Source organism: Daphnia magna, linkage group LG3, assembly GCF_020631705.1.
Source record: "Daphnia magna isolate NIES linkage group LG3, ASM2063170v1.1, whole genome shotgun sequence".
Taxonomy (NCBI): domain Eukaryota; kingdom Metazoa; phylum Arthropoda; class Branchiopoda; order Diplostraca; family Daphniidae; genus Daphnia; species Daphnia magna.
Window position 1 is genome coordinate 10,818,882 of NC_059184.1, and position 11,790 is coordinate 10,830,671.

The 11,790-nt window shown below is 40.1% G+C and overlaps 2 non-coding genes across 2 annotated transcripts; both read right to left on the bottom strand.

Annotated features, from left to right (window-relative positions):
* Positions 1-6,531: 6,531 nt before the first annotated feature.
* Trnas-uga lies at positions 6,532-6,603 on the bottom strand. Its single transcript has one exon. It is a non-coding gene; the product is annotated as a tRNA-Ser (tRNA).
* A 1,903-nt stretch (positions 6,604-8,506) lies between these two features.
* On the bottom strand, positions 8,507-8,578 carry Trnaa-ugc. Its single transcript has one exon. It is a non-coding gene; the product is annotated as a tRNA-Ala (tRNA).
* Positions 8,579-11,790: the final 3,212 nt, after the last annotated feature.

An 11,790-nucleotide genomic window follows, 5' to 3' on the forward strand; every position in this document is an offset into this window, starting at 1 on the left:
CCATTACCTATTACAGATCTGAGAACGTTCTTTGACTATGTCGAGAAACAGTGGATTACGAGTCGTGTTTGGTCTCCAGATACTTGGAGCGTCTTTTTTCAAGAAGTGCGGACGAATAATGATGCTGAAGGGTGGCATTACCGGATAAAATGCATGCTCCTAAGAAGGGCGATTTGAACCTATATCATATAATTGAACTTCTCTATAAAGAAACTCAGATGAATTTGATTAATAAAAGATTGTTGTTACAGGGTAAAGACGTCAGGAGTCAGAACAAAGTGTAAACGAGGACCAACGAGAGGATTAAAGATATTTGGGAGAAATATCAACACACCAAGGAATATACCGTAGATGAGCTTCTGAAGTACTGCTCCAAGACTTATCGCATGCCCTGTGAATATGACCAATCTGATTAAGGTAATTTACAAATTTGATAAAGTCTAAACATCCATTTAAATAATCATTTATTTTATTAGAAGGCTTCCTTCGTCATCTGCAGCACTGGAAGCATCTCGTCTTGAGAAATTGAAAAAAATTTAAAATCTATACAATCGTCAGTCAAGTCGTATAAATGTTCCAATAGTGTATTTTGATTTTTAAATTCAGTTGCTTCTTGCCAAAATACAGATATAACTACAATAAAGCAAGTTTTTTTTTCAGAACAATTGTTTCTAATAAAACTAAATCATTCTTACTTAAGTCTCTCGTACCTGCAATCTCGTATCGACAATCTCGTACCCAAAGGGGACAAACCCCGCTTGGTGGCGCAGCGCTCACCCTCTGCGAACGTATATAAGGCGGCCCAGTTTCCCTCAGATTTCATTAAGCGGCTTGGAGCAATGCCGGGCGGTTGGTTAGAGTAGTGGCTCTTCTACGACGAAGAAATTTTTAAATATATCTTCTGTCAAGAGCCGATGATCTCGTACCGACTGCTTAGAAGCTCCAATCTATTACTGATGATCTCGTACCGGTACGAGATATATGGTACGAGAATAAAGAAGTACGAGATCGGAGAACACCAATTTTTTAACAGCGATTGTGTTTAACATTATACATGCATTCACTGGAATAGTACCTACTGTATCAATATGGATAATCCTGATTCCGAATTCAATGAAGACTTTATAGACTGCTGTCGATATTGCTGGTTCTTATGTCTTAATTTATACCTTTGATACGAAGTAGTAAATTATGATTCCGAATTATTACATTGTGCTAATGTATATTTATACTTACTATGATTAAACTGGAGTTGCGGAGGATTTAACTCCGGGCTTTTCACATGCGAAGCGTGTTGAGACTAAATTGCAACGGTTCAGCAATTTATGGTTGCTGAACCATCCTACCCAAAAGGATGCTGTTTAGCTTCATTCTCTCTTAGTCGTCCTCTTCGCTCTAAGAAGTTTGAAGTCTGTAGTTCTATTCTTTTCAATAATTCCTCAAGAAATAAAAGGTATTAAACTGAGTCAATGTGTCACAATTCAATAGGTTATGGGCCCAGGCTTCTTTTAGCCGAATGTAATTTTAAAAAAAACTGAACTGATAACTAAACCAAAAAAAAGGGGATAATTTTGTGAACACATGTTGAGACAATGTAGAAAACCTCTCTCCTTTTTTTTCACAGATCATCCAGCAGTACAACTGCTGAAGAAGTGCAATATGGATCCAATACCACGTATTGATGTTAAACATATTTAGAAGTTTTATGGAACAAACTTTCAACAATGAAAGCATGGACTTACCATGCAACTCGAACTCAGTGGACTCCAAGACTTAGTCGAGGTAAATGTGCTGTCCTTCAACAAAGGACATTCTCAATTTCAACTTAAACCACTTGATTGCAATCAAATGCTGTTGATGATAAATTAATCGAACAGTGTACCTTTGTCCAATCTCCCCAGGGCTACGATAGACACCCTGATGAACAATATGCTGAAGATGCAAATTTTGAGGATGAAAACAATCACCCGATTCCAATCAACATTGATGCAATCAGACAATGGAGACAAAGAGACTGCTTAGCTTGAATTATGATTTACCAAACTAATGATAAAGAACGTCAAAAAGGTATCAATCTTTGACAAGCAATAACTGAGACAACAAGCTAACTCTTCGTGTAAAAACCTTAGGCCTCATGATATGTAGAACGGCTAATGAAATGTGGACTAGAATGTCCACTCAGTACCTCCAGAGAGCAGCCGATAATAAACATCTACTACACAGAGAATTCCTCTCACTTAACTATCAAGAAGGCATAGATATCATGACGCACGTCACTGATATTGAAACAATGGCGTCTCAACTGAAGGAATTAGATGTTAACGTGAGCGACGACGAGATCGTGGCCAAAATCTTATCCACCTTGCCAAAAACATTTGAGCATATGGAAACTGCATGGGACAGTATGCCAGTCAATGACAAGACACTTGACCATCTGAGTACCAGGCTTATACAAGAGGAACGAAAAATAAAACGAAGGCAGTCTGAAAGTAATGTACCTCGGCACGAAGAACGAGAAGCTTTAAAGGCAAACTATTATCCTCCACGACGAGATGCATCCAACGGCCACCTAAGCAACAAAGCTCCGTTCAACCGATCTGAAAACCACCAGTCTAGGCCAAACCGCTATTGTTCTGTATGTCACCGTACAAATCATTGGACCAAAGACCATCGACCAAGTAAACGCGAGAGAGATACAGATGAAGAACAAGGTGGCTCACAGAACAAGAGAAACAAAGCAAATGTACCCGAACCGAAGGCAAAGAATTTTTCCTTCGTATCTATTTTTGGTCTAGCATCATCGTCAAGAATGAACTGGTTTGCCGATTCCGGGGCAACTCAACACATGTCCGATCAGAGACACCTGTTCACCAACTTCACCTCGATTACACCCGGAAAGCTGACCATAACCGGAATTGGCAAGAAGGTTATTTATGCCCATGGTAGAGGAGACATACCAATAAAGACCAAGATCAACGGCCAACTAATATCAGGAACCATCAAAGATGTACTCTTTATACCAGACATAGGTATAAACCTAATCTCCATTACTGTCATCACTGAAGTCGGGTACAAAGTCACGTTCTCTGGTTCCGACGTCGAAATTGTTCAGGGTGAATCTCTCTTCATGGTTGGAAGGCGTGTAGGCCAATCTCTCTATCAACTGGATTTATTGACTCAAGAGAAAGCAAATGCCGAAGCCGCGACCAGCAGTGGCGCTTCGTTCGATGTCTGGCATGAACGCCTAGCTCATGTCAATCATGACACGATAAGAAAGATGATTACATCTAACTCTGTCATTGGACTGAATATCATTGGAGAATCATCTGCTATACAATGTGACTCCTGTATCATAGGAGAAATGCATCGAATGCCATTTCCAAAAGGAAGAGAAAGAGCAGAAGAAGTCGGTGGAATTGTACACTCCGATGTTGTTGAGATGAACGTCCCATCATCCACGGGAAAACGATTTTATTGCATCTTCAAGGATGATTTCTCTGGATTTAAAGCTGCATACACCATGAAACACAAGTCGGAGACACCAGACTGCTTCAGAGCATTTGCCGAACGAATGTATACAGATACTCGCAAGAGACCTCGTATTTTTCGGTCAGACGGTGGAGGAGAGTTTAAAAGCACTTCTTTTGAAAACTGGCTGTCATCACAGGGGATCTTGCACCAAACTAGCGCCGCTCATACCCCACAACAAAACGGCGTTGCCGAAAGGGACAATAGGACAACCGTCGAAGCAGTCCGAACAGAACTACATGCAAAGCAGATTCCTCTTCACCTATGGACAGCAGCAGTATACTACACCATCTACACTCAAAACCGCATCCTCCACGACGGATTCACATCAACACCATATGAGCTTTGGAACGGGAAGAAACCTAATGTATCGCATCTCCGTGCTTTTGGTACTAGAGCATTCGTACATGTCCCCGATGCAGACCGACGCAAACTTGACCCCAAGGCCGTGGAAGGTTTGTTCGTCGGGTACAGTGAAACAGTCAAGGCGTATCTTGTATATGTTGCAAAAGACCGTAAAGTGATTACAAGTCGAGATGTTAAATTCATGGAAGAAGTCACACATGTGACAAACGTTGACCAACCATTATTTACTGAAAAAAATAAAATTGATCAACACAACATCAACAGCACAGAACAATCCTCTCAGCCGATTCCTCAACCGGAACTACGAAAATCGAAACGAGGACTCATCCCGCAGAAACAATGGCCCTCAGACAGCACAGGAGGTGAAATCCAAATCAAGAATCATCATTCCCAGGCAATGCAAGCTCTTGATCTTCTCTACAAAGAGCCTCAAAGCTACAAAGAAGCCATCGCGTCCCCTCATGCTGAGCAATGGAGAAATGGCATGGACAAAGAAATCGCCTCGTTAAAAGAAAACAACACCTGGACGCTGGTGCCTGCTCCCCGCAACAGCACAGTAATTCCAAGCAGATGGCAATTCAAAGCAAAAAGAGACAAGGAAGGAAATGTTGTTATTTTTAAAGCTCGCTTTGTAGCGAAAGGTTTTAAACAACAACACGGGATTGACTACACTGAAACGTTTGCACCTGTCGTTAGATACGACTCCCTGCGGTCCATCCTAGCGCTAGCAGCTTCACGTGACCTACACCTTCTGCAGATAGACGTCCAAACCGCCTTTTTGTATGGCGAAATCGACCAAGAACTATTCATCCATCAGCCGGAAGGATACGTCACAGCAGATTCTGAAAACTATGTGTGTCGCCTGAACAAAGGCCTTTATGGCCTTAAGCAAGCGTCGAGACTATGGAATAAGAAAATTCATCGATCTCTAGTCAACCTGCTGTTCAATCAAAGTGAAGCAGATCCTTGCGTGTACACTCGCCTGTCAGGAGGTGACTTCATGATCCTGGCCATATGGGTTGACGATGGGCTATTCGCCTTCAGTGACAAGACAGCAGGCCAATCAGTTATCGACCATCTACGAGAAGAATACAAGATGAAGGCAGGTCCGGCAGAACATTTCGTCGGCTTGAACATCAATCGAGACAGACCGAATAAGATGCTCCACTTATCATCACCTTCATACATCGAAAAAGTACTGGCCAAGTTTAACATGACAGAATGTAATCCGGTCCGCATTCCCGCTGAACCCAGCCTTCGTCTATCCCGGAACACGGAGCATGCAGATGTCGAGACAACAGCAAAAAATGAGTAATATTCCATACCGACAAGTCATAGGGAGCCTGATGTACGCTGCCATCACTTTTCGTCCTGACATCACCTACGCGGTGAACCAGTTGGCCAGATTCTGCGAAGATCCAGGCGAGTCTCACTGGAGTACAGCTAAGAAAGTACTCAAGTATCTAGCATCAACGTGAAGATTCGGGCTACAATTTACTGGTACAGGTATAGACATCGACACACTCTCTGCCTTCTCAGACGCAGACTATGCTGGAGATACGGATACAAGACGCTCCACTTCAGGATTCATATTCATGTTTAACCAGGGAGCTATTACTTGGCCCAGTCGACGCCAAAACTGCGTGCCATTATCTACGATGGAATCGGAATATATTGCGGCCAGCGACAGTTCAAGAGAAGCCGTTTGGCTACGTCGTTTAACAGCACAAATTGGGGCTGTTCAACAATCCCCTACCAATCTGTATTGTGACAACAAAAGCGCCATTGCGATAACTCACAATCCAGAACATCACTCAAGGTCAAAACACATAGATGTTAAGTATCATTTTCTCAAGGATCAACAGTCGAACGGAACAATTAATATCTCTCAAGTCTCCTCAGAATCTCAACTTGCCGACATATTCACAAAGCCACTGAGTGGCAACCGTTTTTGTAACCTTAGATCTCAACTTGGAGTCGTCGAGGGACCAATCACAGGATCAAGATTCTAATATCTTCATTTCTTCACAGTACAATTTAAGGAGGTGTGTTGAGACTAAATTGCAACGGTTCAGCAATTTATGGTTGCTGAACCATCCTACCCAAAAGGATGCTGTTTAGCTTCATTCTCTCTTAGTCGTCCTCTTCGCTCTAAGAAGTTTGAAGTCTGTAGTTCTATTCTTTTCAATAATTCCTCGAGAAATAAAAGGTATTAAAATAAATCAATGTGTCACAATTCAATAAAGCGAACACTCTACCTCTGAGTTACAACCCCTATGTAAATTGTTATATCTTACTTGAACCTGCATTTCTTTTCTAAGTTTTAAATTCAGAAATTCAGCTATATTTCTTACTGATTTCGCATTGATCAATTACACCAATTTCAGAAATAAGCTACACTTAAATTTTATATTAGGTTTGTATTTATGGGCCAATTGCTTATGTACTACTAGTGCTCAATGTTGTTTTGTAAGGAATCTTCTTGGATATAGCCTGTTTCAAACCTTTTTTTATTATTTGTATAGTCTTCTAATATTAATATCTACGAAAAAAGGGTTTTCTATGGTTGTAAAAATAATTAACTAGTACTGTTTACTAAATCAAAGTACAACTGATTTGAATAATAAATTACCGTCTTGTAGTTGCGGAGGATTGAACTCCGGGCTTTTCACATTCAAAGCGAACACTCTACCACTGAGTTACAACCAATGTGATGTTATATCATTTACTTACTGAATGTTTTTTGTTTGACCTTCAGTTAAGAAATCTAAAGTTTCAATTCCTGTTGTTGAAATAAAGTTCAATGTTTCTATTCCTGTTGTGAAATTGATCCATTGATTGACTTTTTTTTATAGATTTTTAAATTTGAGAAATTTTTTAACAGCGATTGTGTTTAACATTATACATGCATTCACTGGAATAGTACCTACTGTATCAATATGGATAATCCTGATTCCGAATTCAAATTCAATGAAGACTTTATAGACTGCTGTTGATTTTACTGGTTCTTATGTCTTAATATACACCTTTCATACGAAGTAGTAAATTATGATTCCGAATTATTACATTGTGTTTTTGTATATTTATGCTTTCTATGATTAAACTGGAGTTGCGGAGGATTGAACTTCGGGCTTTTCACATGCGGAGCGAACACTCTATCTCTGAGTAACAACCCTATGTAAATTGTAATATCTTACTTGAACCTGCATTTGTTTTCTAAGTTTTAAATTCAGAAATTCAGCTATATTTCTTACTGATTTCGCATTGATCCATTACACCAATTTCAGAAATAAGCTACACTTAAATTTTATATTAGGTTTGTATTTATGGGCCAATTGCTTATATACTACTAGTGCTAAATGTTGTTTTGTAAGGTTGGTTAACTAGTACTGTTTACTAATTCCAAGTGCAACTGATTTGAATAATAAATTACCGTCTTGGAGTTGCGGAGGATTGAACTCCGGGAGATTCGCATGCAATGCGAACACTCTACCACTGAGTTACAATGCATATGTTAATTAAATCATTTACTTACTGAATGTTTTTTGTTTGACCTTCAGTTAAGAAATCTAAAGTTTCAATTCCTGTTGTTGAAATAAAGTTCAATGTTTCTATTACTCTTGTTAAATTGATCCATTGGTTGAATTTTTTTTGATAGATTTTTAAATTTGAGAAATTTTTTAACAGCGATCGTGTTTAACATTATACATGCATTCACTGGAATAGTACCTACTGTATCAATATGGATAATCCTGATTCCGAATTCAAATTCAATGAAGACTTTATAGACTGCTGTCGATATTGCTGGTTCTTATGTCTTAATTTATACCTTTGATACAAAGTAGTAAATTATGATTCCGAATTATTACATTTTGTTAATGAATATTTATACTTACTATGATTAAACTGGAGTTGCGGAGGATTGAACTCCGGGCTATTCACATGCGAAGCGAACACTCTACCTCTGACTTACAACCCCTTTGTAGATTGATATATCTTACTTGAACCTGCATTTCTTTTCTTAGTTTTCAATTCAGAAATTCAGCTATATTTCTCACTGATTTCGCATTGATCCATTACACCAATAGAGCAGTAAAACATCCTTCGTTGCACGTTCTCAACAAATGCAAAAATCTCATTTGTGTCCAAGTTGGTCTGCTGCGGCTACAGCATCTTATGGAAAAACCAACTTCTTCTTGTTAAAAAATAAGTTTTCATAAATATAATTAAGATTTTCCCCCTTTTCTTCTTAGCAGAGGGTCCATAAGACGCTGCAGCCGCAGCAGACCAACTTGGACACAAATGAGATTTTCTTATTTGTGGAAAACGCGCAACGCAGGATGTTTTACTGCTCTATTTCAGAAATAAGCTACACTTAAATTTTATATTAGGTTTGTATTTATGGGCTAATTGCTTATGTACTACTAGTGCTAAATGTTGTTTTGTAAGGAATCAACTTGGATATAGCCTGTTTCAAACCTTTTTTTATTATTTGTATAGTCTTCTAATATTAATATCTGCGAAGAAAGGGTTTTTTATGGTTGTAAAAATAATTAACTTGTACTGTTTACTAATTTCAAGTGCAACTGATTTGAATAACAAATTGCCGACTTGGAGTTGCGGAGGATTGAACTCCGGGCTTTTCGCATGCAAAGCGAACACTCTACCACTAAGTTACAACCCCTGTGTTATTAAACCATTTACTTACTGAATGTTTTTTGTTTGACCTTCAGTTAAGAAATCTAAAGTTTCAATTCCTGTTGTTGAAATAAAGTCCAATGTTTCTATTCCTCTTGTTAAATTGATCCATCTAATTTCACGAACTCAAATCAAACATTTACGATCCCAATACGAATTCAAGAATAATTCAAGACGTTCTCAGTACCACGTATGATCATAATTCCTTATTCTACAAATACCATATTGTTAACATAATTTTACCCTATATCACACATTAAGCCCATCTCAGGCCTGGTTTAAATAACCACCAACAATTTCTACCCACGATTATAATCTTGCCTCACATGATCTGATCTCTCTGTAACTAAATTCAATATTTAATTTTTTAGTAACATACGAACAATCACCAAATAACCTATTTTCGCAGACCATACAAAATAACACACCAACTATTGGAAGAATATCTGTGCCCCAGTGTTTCTTTATACTCGCGATCTAACGACTAGGATTCGAACTCGTAACTACCTTTACCTTTACATTTGATGACGTATATAGTATTATAATTATCTTTAACAGATACATAAGATAAGCAGTAGAAATAAGAAACCTCCTGTTACAGACAACCCGACTAATTTCGTCACGCCTATTATGGATGAAATTCAACCCTTAGACGGTCTTTCAGCCACTGATCTATTTCAACTACGTACTAACACCAAACGTCTACATACGAACGTCGTCACACGCATCAACAATCTAATCGGTGGTCGAGCATCAAGAGCCGATTGTCAGAGAGAGGCGACATTGCTGGTAGACATTCTAAAACGCCTACAACAAATAAATGAAAAATACATTGCGACCGCTCAATTGGACGCTCAAGACAGGCACGCCGCCGAGGTTTACTTCCAGCAAATATCCCAACTAAATTAAAGAACTTGTGAAGCGGTCACCAACTATGTTGGGGCCGCACCCATCGTCCGTGGGAACTAGAACGTTTCCGACTCAATCATCAACCAACCAATGCGCAGAGGCAGCTGGAACGTCACTCCTTCCAATCGCCAAGCAAATGACGCAGATCAAAACATTCTACTAATCAACAATCCAAAGGTACAACCAATCCCGTCAGAGACAGTCGCCAACTTTGATAATACCCCACAGCCCGAAGATGATTCTGACTCCAATCAAGCCAAAAGACACAAAATTTTACTGGAAATGCAGTTGGAGCAAAATAAGATAGTTCACCAAAGAGAGTTTGACCACCTATTACGCAATCAACAAAGAAACAAAGACGACCTCATCAATCAAATACGTTAAGAAGAACGATTAATTTCTCTTAATAAGGCAGGTATCCCATGGTTCACCAGGTCCATCGTCGACACCCATCACTAGGAACAATTTCCAAATGCCACAGTCTCAACCACCAACATTGGCTCCAGCGGCTCCCTTTCCGTCTGCTTCTTCCCCTTCGTCCAGTCGCTGGCCAAAAATCCTCGTACAGCCCTTCAATGGCGATACAAGAGCATGGAAGAAGTTCCACCACGGTGTTAGGGCAACAATCAAAGACACCAATATGCCCGACTCTCTCAAACTATTGAGTCTTCAAGACGCTCTAGTAGACGAAATTCAAAAGAGAATAGCTTATATCTTTAACAACGGGTACAGCTTTGAACAAGCGTATTATGAGCTGTCGGAAAAGTACGGCTCCTCTGGATCAGTCATGCAAGCCCATAATTCTCATCTGCTCCAAACGCAACCAGTCAGAGTAGGGGATTTCAACGCCTTTTTCCTTCTCGAATGTCGAACACATGTCAGCATTCACTTACTCCACGGTCATCTCTTCGCTAGCGTCCAAATTCCACCCACAACTTCAAATTGACTGGGGTAAGTTTGCTCACGCTTTAAGACCAAATATTCCATCTCTCAAGGATTTCGATAGTTGGATCGATATTGCAGTCGGCGCTGAAGAAAACCGTGGCAATTGATTCTCGATACAAATACCTAATCAACGAGCCCCCTACACTCCTCGTCAGCAACAAACGAACTATGGCCAAAGCGGAAGTAGCGGTTGCCGTCAACATCAGAACAGTTCCGGACAAACGACAGACGGCACTTCTCCCGGCCCCACCATTCTTATGCAACCGATCACTCCAGAAACAAACAGGCTGCCCATTCCTCAATGTTCAGCCTGCAACGAAAGTCCAGGCCATCGTCTTGACTTCTGCAACACAATCAAACGAATGTCAATCAATCAACGCGCTGCCCTCGTAGCCGACAACAACTATTGCTTCAAATGCCTCACAACAGGGCATTACGGCCGAGACTGTCGACGCCCAAACATGAAGTGCCAGACCTGCGGCCAAGCTCATCACACATTACTCCATGGTGCCGACCAACAATTCCCAAAAAAGAAAGGTAACATCTCAACTGCCGTACTTATGATCCATGCTCCACCCAAAACAAAACTCCAGCCTGTACTTTTAGCAATAGTTCATGTCACAGTAATCAAAGGGAGCATTAGCGTCAAATCATTTGCAATTCTAGACCCAGGCATCGAAGCCACTTTGGCAGCACAATCTCTGGCTGTGAAATTACAGCTTTCAGGCCACCCCTTTCAGATAAAATTTTGCAATTTCAACAGTTCTGTCGAAATGCATTCTGAAATTATATCATTCTATCTCAAAACATCAAATAGCATCGTGGAAAAAACAGACGTGTTCGTCGTTCCCGAAATTAATCTTTCCTGTCGCAAAATTAATTGGCCGCTGTTAAAGAAAAATTGAGTCATCTTGCTGATCTTACTCTCCCACCAATTGACACCTCGTTAGTTAAGCTTTTAATCGGCATTGACCAAGTTTAGGCACACACGTACCTTGATGTAAGAAGACCCGTTGAAGGCGAGGTTAGTCCAACAGCCGTAACACGCCATTTGGTTGGGCAATTGTCGGAAAGATACCCACGGCACTGGTTGCCTTACTAAACAAAAGAAGAGCATCAAAATCCAACCAATATCCGAGGACGTTTCCCTGCCAACCCTCACTTAGCGTTTTCACGGAATCATTTGGCATCGACCTGACAGCTCCGAATATAATTTCATTCGACGACTCACAGGCGCTGAAGGTACTTGAAACTGTTTAAATTAGCTATAACACAAATGAGAAACACACTTATGATCTTTTATTAAGTACCTGAATGAATAGTTGGAGATCACTGCTTTGATAG